The sequence below is a fragment of the Triticum aestivum genome, chromosome 7A (genome assembly GCF_018294505.1).
Source record: "Triticum aestivum cultivar Chinese Spring chromosome 7A, IWGSC CS RefSeq v2.1, whole genome shotgun sequence".
Taxonomy (NCBI): domain Eukaryota; kingdom Viridiplantae; phylum Streptophyta; class Magnoliopsida; order Poales; family Poaceae; genus Triticum; species Triticum aestivum.
The window spans coordinates 614695810-614705722 of NC_057812.1; the positions used below are offsets into that span (position 1 = coordinate 614695810).

The window sequence follows — 9913 nt, forward strand, 5'->3', positions numbered from 1 at the left end:
TGGCGCACTCCATGTCTGGTGCGCCATTACTAGTTAGAACTAGTAATAGCGCACTTCGGTAGGATGCGCCATTAGTATGTATGTAAAAATGAAAAAAAAAATTATCACTAGTGCAGCACCAGTTTTCTGGTGCGCCATTAGTGTCTTCCACATTAATGGCGCATCACCAACTGGTGCGCCATTAGTATATAGTAGTGGCGCACTACTTCCCTGGTGCGCCATTAGTGTCAATCCTATCTATAGCCCTTTTCCTAGTAGTGGCGCCTCCACGCCTCCCTCCGTTTATGGGGAGGGTGCGAACCGCCCCCTTTACTACGACGTGACGCATGCATGCAGAGTTCAGCCCCACGCATGCCGCCCACGTCACACATGCCTCCTCACGCCGCGCCACGCGCGGGAAGCGTGGGAAGCACAGCGCATGAAGAAACTTACCACGGTAAAAACCATCCCGCCTGCCCGCGCATCGTTTTTGGGCCTAGCCCAATGACGCGATTGCGCTTACGTGTGGCCCATGCCCGGGGGCTCCTGTCGGTGTACAAAAAGAGGGGGTACACTTTTTGTACTCCTATAACTGTGCACGGGCAGTCTGAGCCACGGGCGGCACCACACTGAGCAAGGCAAGGGAGGTGAGCCAAGGTAAGGCCGAAGCTCAGGAGAAGCAGAACGATGCCAAGACCAAGACCACAAAGAGCAAAGGGGACGAAGCGGACCCCCCCGGCAAGATCCTTGCCGGGAGGTGGTTTTAGCAAACCCGGCAAGACCCTTGCCGTGGCAGCTCGCCCCACACCTACAGAGTAGGTCACCCTTGAGTTCACTGCCCCCATGGGGCAAGGATTCGGGAGACATCCCCGTGGTGGCATGCAGATCTTTGTGAAGACATTCAAGATCAGATACACCCTTTAGAAGATGATGATCCTTGGCGGGATCCCAGTCAAGGAGGACCACAAGGCCCCCGGCAAGAGCCTTGCCGGGGATGACAGCAGGCGCCACGGCAAGACCCTTGCCGGGGCCCCGGCAAGGCCCTTGCCAAGAACACCCGTAGGGCCACCATCAGGCCCACGCCAGTCAAATCTCCACCGCCGTTCGCATGTAGCTGCCGACCCAACCAGCTTGGCAGGCACCTGCGTGGCGGCATGCGGATCTTCGTGGAGACCCACCACTGCGCCACCTCAGCTGCCTGCCTGCCTACATGGCACCGCGGGAGCCGCTGGCCAGGGCGCATGTCGACACGAGAGGGAGCGGCAACGAACGAGACAGGGCTTTCCCCCGTCCCCGATAAAGCAGGGACACCTGGGCAAGACGCATTAAATGTGCCTTGTCATGTAATGCAAGGGATAACCTCACATCATTGTACCCTTTCCACCTCCTGTGTGCCACTGTGGCAACCCCTTTCCTATAAAAGGAGGCCCGGGGCGACCAGGAGGAGGATTCTGCTTTTTGGAGCTCCTCACGCCCCATAGCTAGCTCAAGAACACAGATATACAATCCACCAAAGCAGGAGTAGGGTTTTACTCATCCTCACGGCCCGAACCTGAATAAACAAACCGTGTGTTATCTGTTTGATGATCCGCTCTTCTCACGACCCCGCGCCCCGCAACCGTAGTAGGAATTCTTGTGATCCCATAGGCATTGTTCCCACCGACAGAGACCGAATGATTTGTGTCCAGACCAGACCAGACCAATCCAACCCGATAGTTGATAAAACCCAAAATAGACGGGATTGCCTTGCTTTAGATTCTCAGACTACTTAAACCAACCCAACACAGTCCAATAGCAACCAACCTGAAACTAAGGTTTCAGCCCAAACTATTCCCAGGTCTAGCTGTGCACCTGATCAAAATTAAGGTGACCAATTCTACTTTTTACATTACAAAGAAGACAATCTATACTAAGATGGCGCCGCATAGGTCTGCAGGTGTTTACTGTGGATCGATCTCTGACGCTTACACAAGCAGTCACAGATCTTGCAGTAGAATTCACCCTCTGCTTCCTCCTCTTACCGGCTCTCATCAGCGGCAGCAGGGGAGGAGAGGCGGTTGTAGCGACGTATCCCGGCCGGATCCGTGCGTGGAGGAGACCGGGAAGGTGATCGGATGGGATCTAGAGTCCGTGGAGGAGACCTGCTCGGACACACGGCCTTGCCGGACACGGACTCCCCATGAACCGCCCTCCTTTTGCCACATAAATAGGCCTCGAGCCCTCTACGGAAGCGTCCAATCTCCCGGTCATTCAATCTCGCCGTTCTACCAACTCCGCCGCCCGTGCTCCACCTCCACACGCTGTCGTACAATCTTGCCATCATCGCCGGACCGCCCGTGCTCCACCTGAGGTAACGCCTGGTCTCATGCCAAGCTAAATTCGGTCCTGTCTATTCGGAGAAGTCATGATCTTTCTCTGTGTGTCTGCAGTCTGCAGTCTTCACTCTGCAACCATAGCTACCATCGTCATTACCTGTCTGCACTCTGTAAGCCTGATAGATTAGCGACAAAGTAGGCTATCTATGAATACACACACACTAGAGTACTTCATAGTGGCGCCTGGCCTGGTAGTTCAAATATCTGGAGAAAATACCTATCCAGTGTTGTACGTGAAAGAGTTGACCGGAGCTGTTGCAAGATGATCTGCTTTGTACTCTGAAAGTTTGTTTGCTTGAGTTCACTTTCCCAAAGCTAGCTACGACACTGGATGCCAGAAGACCAATCTGGCATAATGAGAGAGAATAATTAGAAAATAATATATGCCATGTTCTCTATTACCTGATCAGGTTTCGGCTCAAACTGTGGTGCTCCTATTCCATGCAATTTTATTTTCTTGATGATGCTCTGCTCTGGCATTCATTCTCTGTTATACCTGATGTGTGTCTTAAGGCTAGTTATAACTATTGTCACCAATGGTAAATCTACTGAACAAACTCATGAGTTATCCCCATCGTTTGTCTTAAGGCTAATCTATGCATGGTTAGTTTTCCTTGCTGTACAAAGGTCATCGCTCTTTTGTATATCCTTCTTCTCTTTCCTTTACAGTAAAACATAGACCATGCTCATGCTCGCATTGTTGCAACTTGCAATTAGTTCCAGATTTTTTCGTAGGTGTCATTCAAGGTCAGAGTAAATATTTAGCAGTGTGCCAACTTCAAGCCCCCTCTGTCGAAATCCAAAAATCCAGTAGCTTATGTAGCCTATAATTAGCTTCTACAGATTCGTAGCTGATTTCTGTCAAAATGAATAGATGGACACCCACTATTTACAATATTATTAATTTTTCTCCCTGTTTGATTGAACTCCATGCTGATTACACCTTCACACAATATAAAATATTGTTTGAGCAATCTGACTGTGGGATGTTTAACTTTTATTTTGGTTGTTATTGCAGAAAGTGAATGACAACACTGACTTGACCATTGTTGTGGATTTTGATAACCGACCTTCAAAAAAAGCCAAATTTTTTGAATCAGATTTTTTGGAGCCATCACCTATGTCACTAACCATCTCAACATTACCTTTGGTTTTTGAATGTTTTGAATCAATTGTTCTGGAATCAGATAGACATTGATCCATTGACATGACCTCCGTCACCAACTAGCTCGACAATACCTCCAGTTTCTGCATGTATGAATGAAGGAAAAGTTTAATCGATGATGATAAGCAACCAGAGGAATATGAAGAAATAAAAGTTGATGAAACATACGACTACCTCCCACTAGGTAATTGTTTGATTTATGATGTGTACTTTTGTATCTAGCATCTTAAATGCCATTTTACTATTTATTATTATTATTGTTTGTGTATGTGCACGGTTAATCCATATTTACACATGGATTTATTCAAATTATTTTACTTTTTGCAGATTATGCATTGACCAACCATGATGTATGTGTTCATATAGCAATAGAAACATCTTTTGAAAAAACAATTACAGGTGAAGATAGATGAAACATCTGCCAAACAACATCAGCTGTTGTGCCTGCTAGATGAAAAAGGGAGGCTAAACAATAATGTAAGTACGGGATGTCAATCTTGGAATACATGAAGACAGTACCTTTATGAAAATAGATTGTCAAAAACTATGTGAAGCATGACATGGTAACATCCATATTCTTAATTTTCATGTTCTGAGTTTAATACATATTTATTGGTAATTTTACCAGTTATCTTGATTATAGAATGAACTTCCAATAAATATGAACAACACACATTGCTATTTAACTGTTGGGAACGTGACAAATTGTGAGATTACAGTACTTGACTCATTGTGTTGGGAGTTTGACCAAGATGATCTCAGTACGGTTGGTTACTACATAAAGTATAATAAATGTAGTAACTAACCATAGTAATGAGATCATCTCAGTCAAACTCGCAACCCAATGAGTCGAGTACTTGAATCTCACACCATTTTTGCATTCACAACAGCTAAATACCAATGTGTGTTGTTCATATTTATTGGAAGTTTAATCTATAATCAAGATAATCAGTAAAATTATGAATAAAAATATATATGAAACACAAAACATGATAATTACGTATATGGATGTTTCCATGTCATGCTTCACATAATTTTTGACAATCTCTGTCATAAAGGTACCATGTCGCCATCCTGTTTTGACGGTCCGGTAACAAAATGATTCTCAAAATATACTTTACTATCATTCTAGGGCATGTACTTGGTCTTATATACAAAGTTTGACTAAATTTATATATTATTAAAAAAATATCAACATCATCTATAATACTTGAGGTATATATAGTACTCCTACACTAGTAGAAAAAGGGTCAAACGTGAAGCACATTAGTGCCAGTTTGTATTTGAGCCGGTACTAATGGTATCATTAGTGCCGGTTCGAACGGATTTGCATTAATACCGGTTCGTGTTGAACCTTTAGTACCGGTTCGTGGCACGAACCGGTACTAAAGGGGTGGTGGCAGGCTGGCGTCAGGCCGGGGCCCCATGATCACCTTTAGTACCGGTTCTTGGCACGAACCGGTATTAAAGGTCTAACCTTTAGTACCGGTTCGTGCCACGAACCGGTACTAAAGGGGTCTAACCTATAGTACCGGTTCGTGGCACGAACCGGTACTAAAGGTCCCATTTTCAAACTCTCCCCCCCCCTGGATCGCCTTTTCAGTTTTAAAAAAAATAAAAGAAAATAATGGAAATGTCAAAAAAATAAAAGAAAATAAGTTTCTCATGTGATATGTGGTCTAGTTGTTGGTAAAATTTGCAAATGTGAATTTTGACTTTATTTTCAAAATCTCTCTGAAATTTGTAAAAATGGGCATTTTCAAAATCCTCAAAAACCTAATAGAAAAAAAGTTACCGGGCTTTTAAGATCTAGAGTGGAAAAAATAGAAAAATATTCAAACAGTGGGCAAACTGTGGTCAAACAATGGTCAAACTAATTATTCAGAATATTAGTGTTACTAAATAATTATTTTAGTTATTTCAATTTTGGTCAAATCTGGTCAAACTATGGTCAAACTGTGGTCAAACAATGGTCAAACTAATTATTCAAGAAATATTAGTGTTACTAAATAATTATTGTTTTTTAAAACAATAGTTTCAAACTCAAATAGTGAAATGTGTCACTTCATGCTCAAGCAAAATTCCTGAAGGTTAATAGGATTGACATCTTACTATTGTCAGGAAAACAACAAGTGCAGACTCGGAAACGAAGGAGAATAGAACCTGAAAGTTAAGCGTGCTCGGGCTGGAGTAGTGACAGGGATGGGTGACCGGTCGGGAAGTTAGATGATTTGGAATGAGTGATCCACACTTGAGCAGTTAAGAGAGGTGATTAGAGACTAAATCATCAAATAATTCAGAAAAAATAAAAATAAAAAAACAAAATTTTTTTCCAAAATTTTCAAAAAAAAATTCAAAAAAAACCTTTAGTACCAGGGCGCGAGCTCACGCCACGTGGTGGCACTTTAGCGCCGGTTCGTGCCGAACCGGTACTAAAGGGGGGGGGGCTTTAGTGCCGAAACCTTAGTGCCGGTTCCATAACCGGCACTAAAGGCCCTTACAAATCGGTACTAATGGTCCGTTTTCTACTAGTGCTAGTACAAAGTTGAGTCACTTATTTTGGGACGAAGGGAGTATGAAAATGAATTTCATGATGCATCTAATGAAATTATTTTTCATCTATAAACATATGCATTTTGTGTTGTGAACGTTGATATCTTTTCATATAAACTTGGTCAAATTTTACGAAGTTTGACTTCAAACAAATTTTATATGCAAACTAAAAAAACGGAAGGACTATCAATAATGACAATAAATGATGATTTAAAAAGAAAGAATAGAATCAAGCGGTAGCGGAGAACCTGTCTGGTCTCATATCACCCAGAGTGTCATCTTCGTGAACACCCGCCGCATGGTGGACGGAGGAGTTCTTCACATCCTTCAACGCGGTCGCCATGGACAAGAAGTCGAGATCCTTCCGCGTGGCCGGTATGGACAAGATGATGAGACAAGGACTAGCGAGATGCTAATTCCTGCATGTAGATGGCCCGATCTTTCACGGCGATGCTTGATCAACAGTTCGTCCCCCTGTTCCTCCTTGCAACCTTCAAGATAATTTTCACCCGCGTATGAAAATATACGAATAAAAATAATGACCCCTTTGGATCAGCACATAGGCGTTGATGTGATGATCAACCCTCCGTCGCTAGTAAATTTCCACGATGAGAAAATCACAGATAATACATAAGACATGATCGTTCGTAATTCGAACGTTTTTCTGTATATCTCATACTCGGAATAAAACTCCAAAACTCCTCCATACACGGCCGTAGCCTGGCATTTAAATAGCCGTCTCACGTCGGTGCCAACTAGAAAAAAGAACTAACACAAATATCTTCCTAAACAAGTCGTGCAAGACTTGAACTACTTTGAAGGAAACAAAATCTTAACAAACCACGCAAACGGTGATTACTACTCTATCTAAGAAACCTTCCTAATAAAATATTCTAGTTGACAATTTTGTACGTATGCATGCACTTTTGAGATTGCATGCAAACGCCTTGTTCCACGGCAATCAAAATTGCACCGATCCTGATCCATCTTGGTGGAGTTCTAAACGTGGGTTGCACCTCTTCTGGTTCTGGTTCCTTGCTCGTCATCGGTTGAATAATGTTGTTGTGAACCCCTAGCGCTTGTACATATTTATTTTCATCTCGTATTTTTAGACCACATAATACTCGCAACTTTCCGTCCGTTCCATGATGAATATTATGTTGCATCACACTGGATCTGCTCTGACAAGGTATATTATAGTTCTTTTTATCATAGTTTGAGCGAGTAATCAAATTACCACTCATCTCTTTCATTGAATTTCCGTGTGTCACCATGGTCATATCATCCTCTCGCCCTTGAAGCGAAACCGTCCCTGGTTTCGTGTCAATTTTGTGCACCCCCTTCTCCGTAATTTGTAGCTCTATCTTGATTTCCTTCTCTGCCATTGGTTTTAGCATGTGTCGCCTTCCATCATGCATAAATGTGTAAGTGTTGGATTTCCCTGCGTGTACAGCATCATAATCATACTGCCATGGTCTTCCTAATAGTAAATGACACGCGTCCATCGGCACAACATCACAGTCCACCTTGTCAATATAATCTCCAACCCGCAAATGTTACGCGTACCTTATGTGTGATTTTTAATTTACCGGAATTGTACAACCACTCCACGTGGTGCGGTCGTGGATGCCGCCACATGGACAGACCCAAAGCTTCCACTAGATCTTTGCTAATGGCGTTGGTAAAGCTGCCACCATCAATTATCATCTTACAAGTATGATTTTTGATCTTACACTGTGTTTTAAAAACACTCCATCGCTGCCCCTTTGCATCATCATCCCCCTGAACCTTTTCCACCAAAAGATTTACACCCTTCATCGGTGCATCAACTTCTTCCTCTATTTCTTTTTGCTCTTCTCTCCTTTTCTGCAAACGGCCCATCCAATCTGCCATGAACACATCCACTGGCATAGGAATAAACAGATTTTTTGGCCCTTCCATGATACAGAGTAAGTATTTTTCTTGGAATTCCGAACAGCCCCAACACGTTTGCACCATGGGTTCCCAAGCAGCAGATGGCACGACACCATGGACACAGGACAAACATGAAAAAAATTCCGCACACCAATATTTCCCCAGATCAAAAATTAGCAAAGTCTGATGCGTAATTTTGATTTCACCTTTGAACCACTTCAGCGTGTACGGTCTTTCAAGAGGCGTCATCTTCAGCCCCAATTTTTCCACCACCTCGATGCTCACCATATTAACTGCGGTACTTTTATCGATTGTCAGATTGACACGTCGTTCGTTCACGACGCAACGAGTGTGAAAAAGAATGACCTCGCCAATGCCTTCCTCCTCCATCAATATGTTCCTGCTCAACATGTTGATGCTTGACTCCGCAGACGATATTACAATCTGAGTCGCCGTGACTAAACTTTGCTCTGAATACCACTTGATGAGACAAGGACTAGCGAGATGCTAATTCCTGCATGTAGATGGCCCGATCTTTCACGGCGATGCTTGATCAACAGTTCGTCCCCCTGTTCCTCTTCGCAACCTTCAAGATAATTTTTACCCGCGTATGAAAATACACGAATAAAAATAATGACCCCCTTGAATCAGCACATACGCGTCGATGTGATGATCAACCCTCCATTGCTAGTAAATTTCCACGATGGAAAAATCACATATAATACATAAGATATGGTCGTCCGTAATTCGAACGTTTTTCTGTATATCTCATACTCGGAATAAAACTCCAAAACTCCTCCATACACGGCCGTAGCCTAGCATTTAAATAGCCGTCTCACGTCTCACGTTCGTGCCAACTAGAAAAAAAAAGAACTAACACAAATATCTTCCTAAACAAGTCGTGCAAGACTTGAACTACTTTGAAAGAAACAAAATCTTAACAAACCAGGCAAACCGTGATTACTACTCTATCTAAGAAACCTTCCTAATAAAATATTCTAGTTGACAATTTTGTACGTATGCATGCATTTTTGAGATTGCATGCAAACGCCTTGTTCCACGGCAATCAAAATTGCACCGATCCCGATCCATCTTGGTGGAGTTCTAAACGTGGGTTGCACCTCTTCTGGTTCTGGTTCCTTGCTCGTCATCGGTTGAATAATGTTGTTGTGAACCCCTAGCGCTTGTACATATTTATTTTCATCTCGTATTTTTAGACCACATAATACTCGCAACTTTCCGTCCGTTCCATGGTAAATATTATGTTGCATCACACTGGGTCTGCTCTGACAAGGTATATTATAGTTCTTTGTACCATAGTTTGAGCGAGTAATCAAATTACCACTCATCTTTTTCATTGAATTTCCGTGTGTCACCATGGTCATATCACAAGAGGTCATTGTCTCGGCTGCCGCGCGGCCGCCACCGCCGAAGTCCTTCATCGCGGCCGCCGTGGACACAGGGAACCAGGAGGCAGGAGTTTACGTATCTGATCTTTTTTTCTTTGCAGCTGTTATACATACTCCCTCTATTCTCTTATACAAGGCCATTATGAAAAATACATTTTGCATCTATAGAAGGCCACTATGAAAAATACATTTTGCATCTATAGAAGGCCACTAACAGTAACTGAGACAAAGTTTAATGATGTTTTCTCGTACTAGCAACTTATTTAATACTTGCATGCATGTATTCATAATGACACTGTGCTACTTCCTTCCTTGCGTGCATGCAGACGTATTAATGATCCCAGTTAACAAGAAGAAAAGTTGGCTTGCAAAGTAGTCATTAAATTTTACCTAGGTACCTGTAATTTGAGTTTGTGGCCTTGTATAAGGGAATGGAGGAAATATCTTTTTTTTTTTGCGAATAAGCTGTTATACGTATCTGATCGTGGAGCGATTGAAACGTAAAGTGAAGGAGCGGG

General features: G+C 43.0%; 1 long non-coding RNA gene across 1 annotated transcript; it reads left to right on the top strand.

The window, feature by feature from the left end:
* Positions 1 to 2220: 2220 nt before the first annotated feature.
* On the top strand, positions 2221 to 4200 carry LOC123154727 (uncharacterized). The gene is made up of 3 exons (XR_006477010.1): positions 2221 to 2329; positions 3373 to 3703; positions 3847 to 4200. It is a non-coding gene; the product is annotated as an uncharacterized lncRNA (long non-coding RNA).
* Positions 4201 to 9913: the final 5713 nt, after the last annotated feature.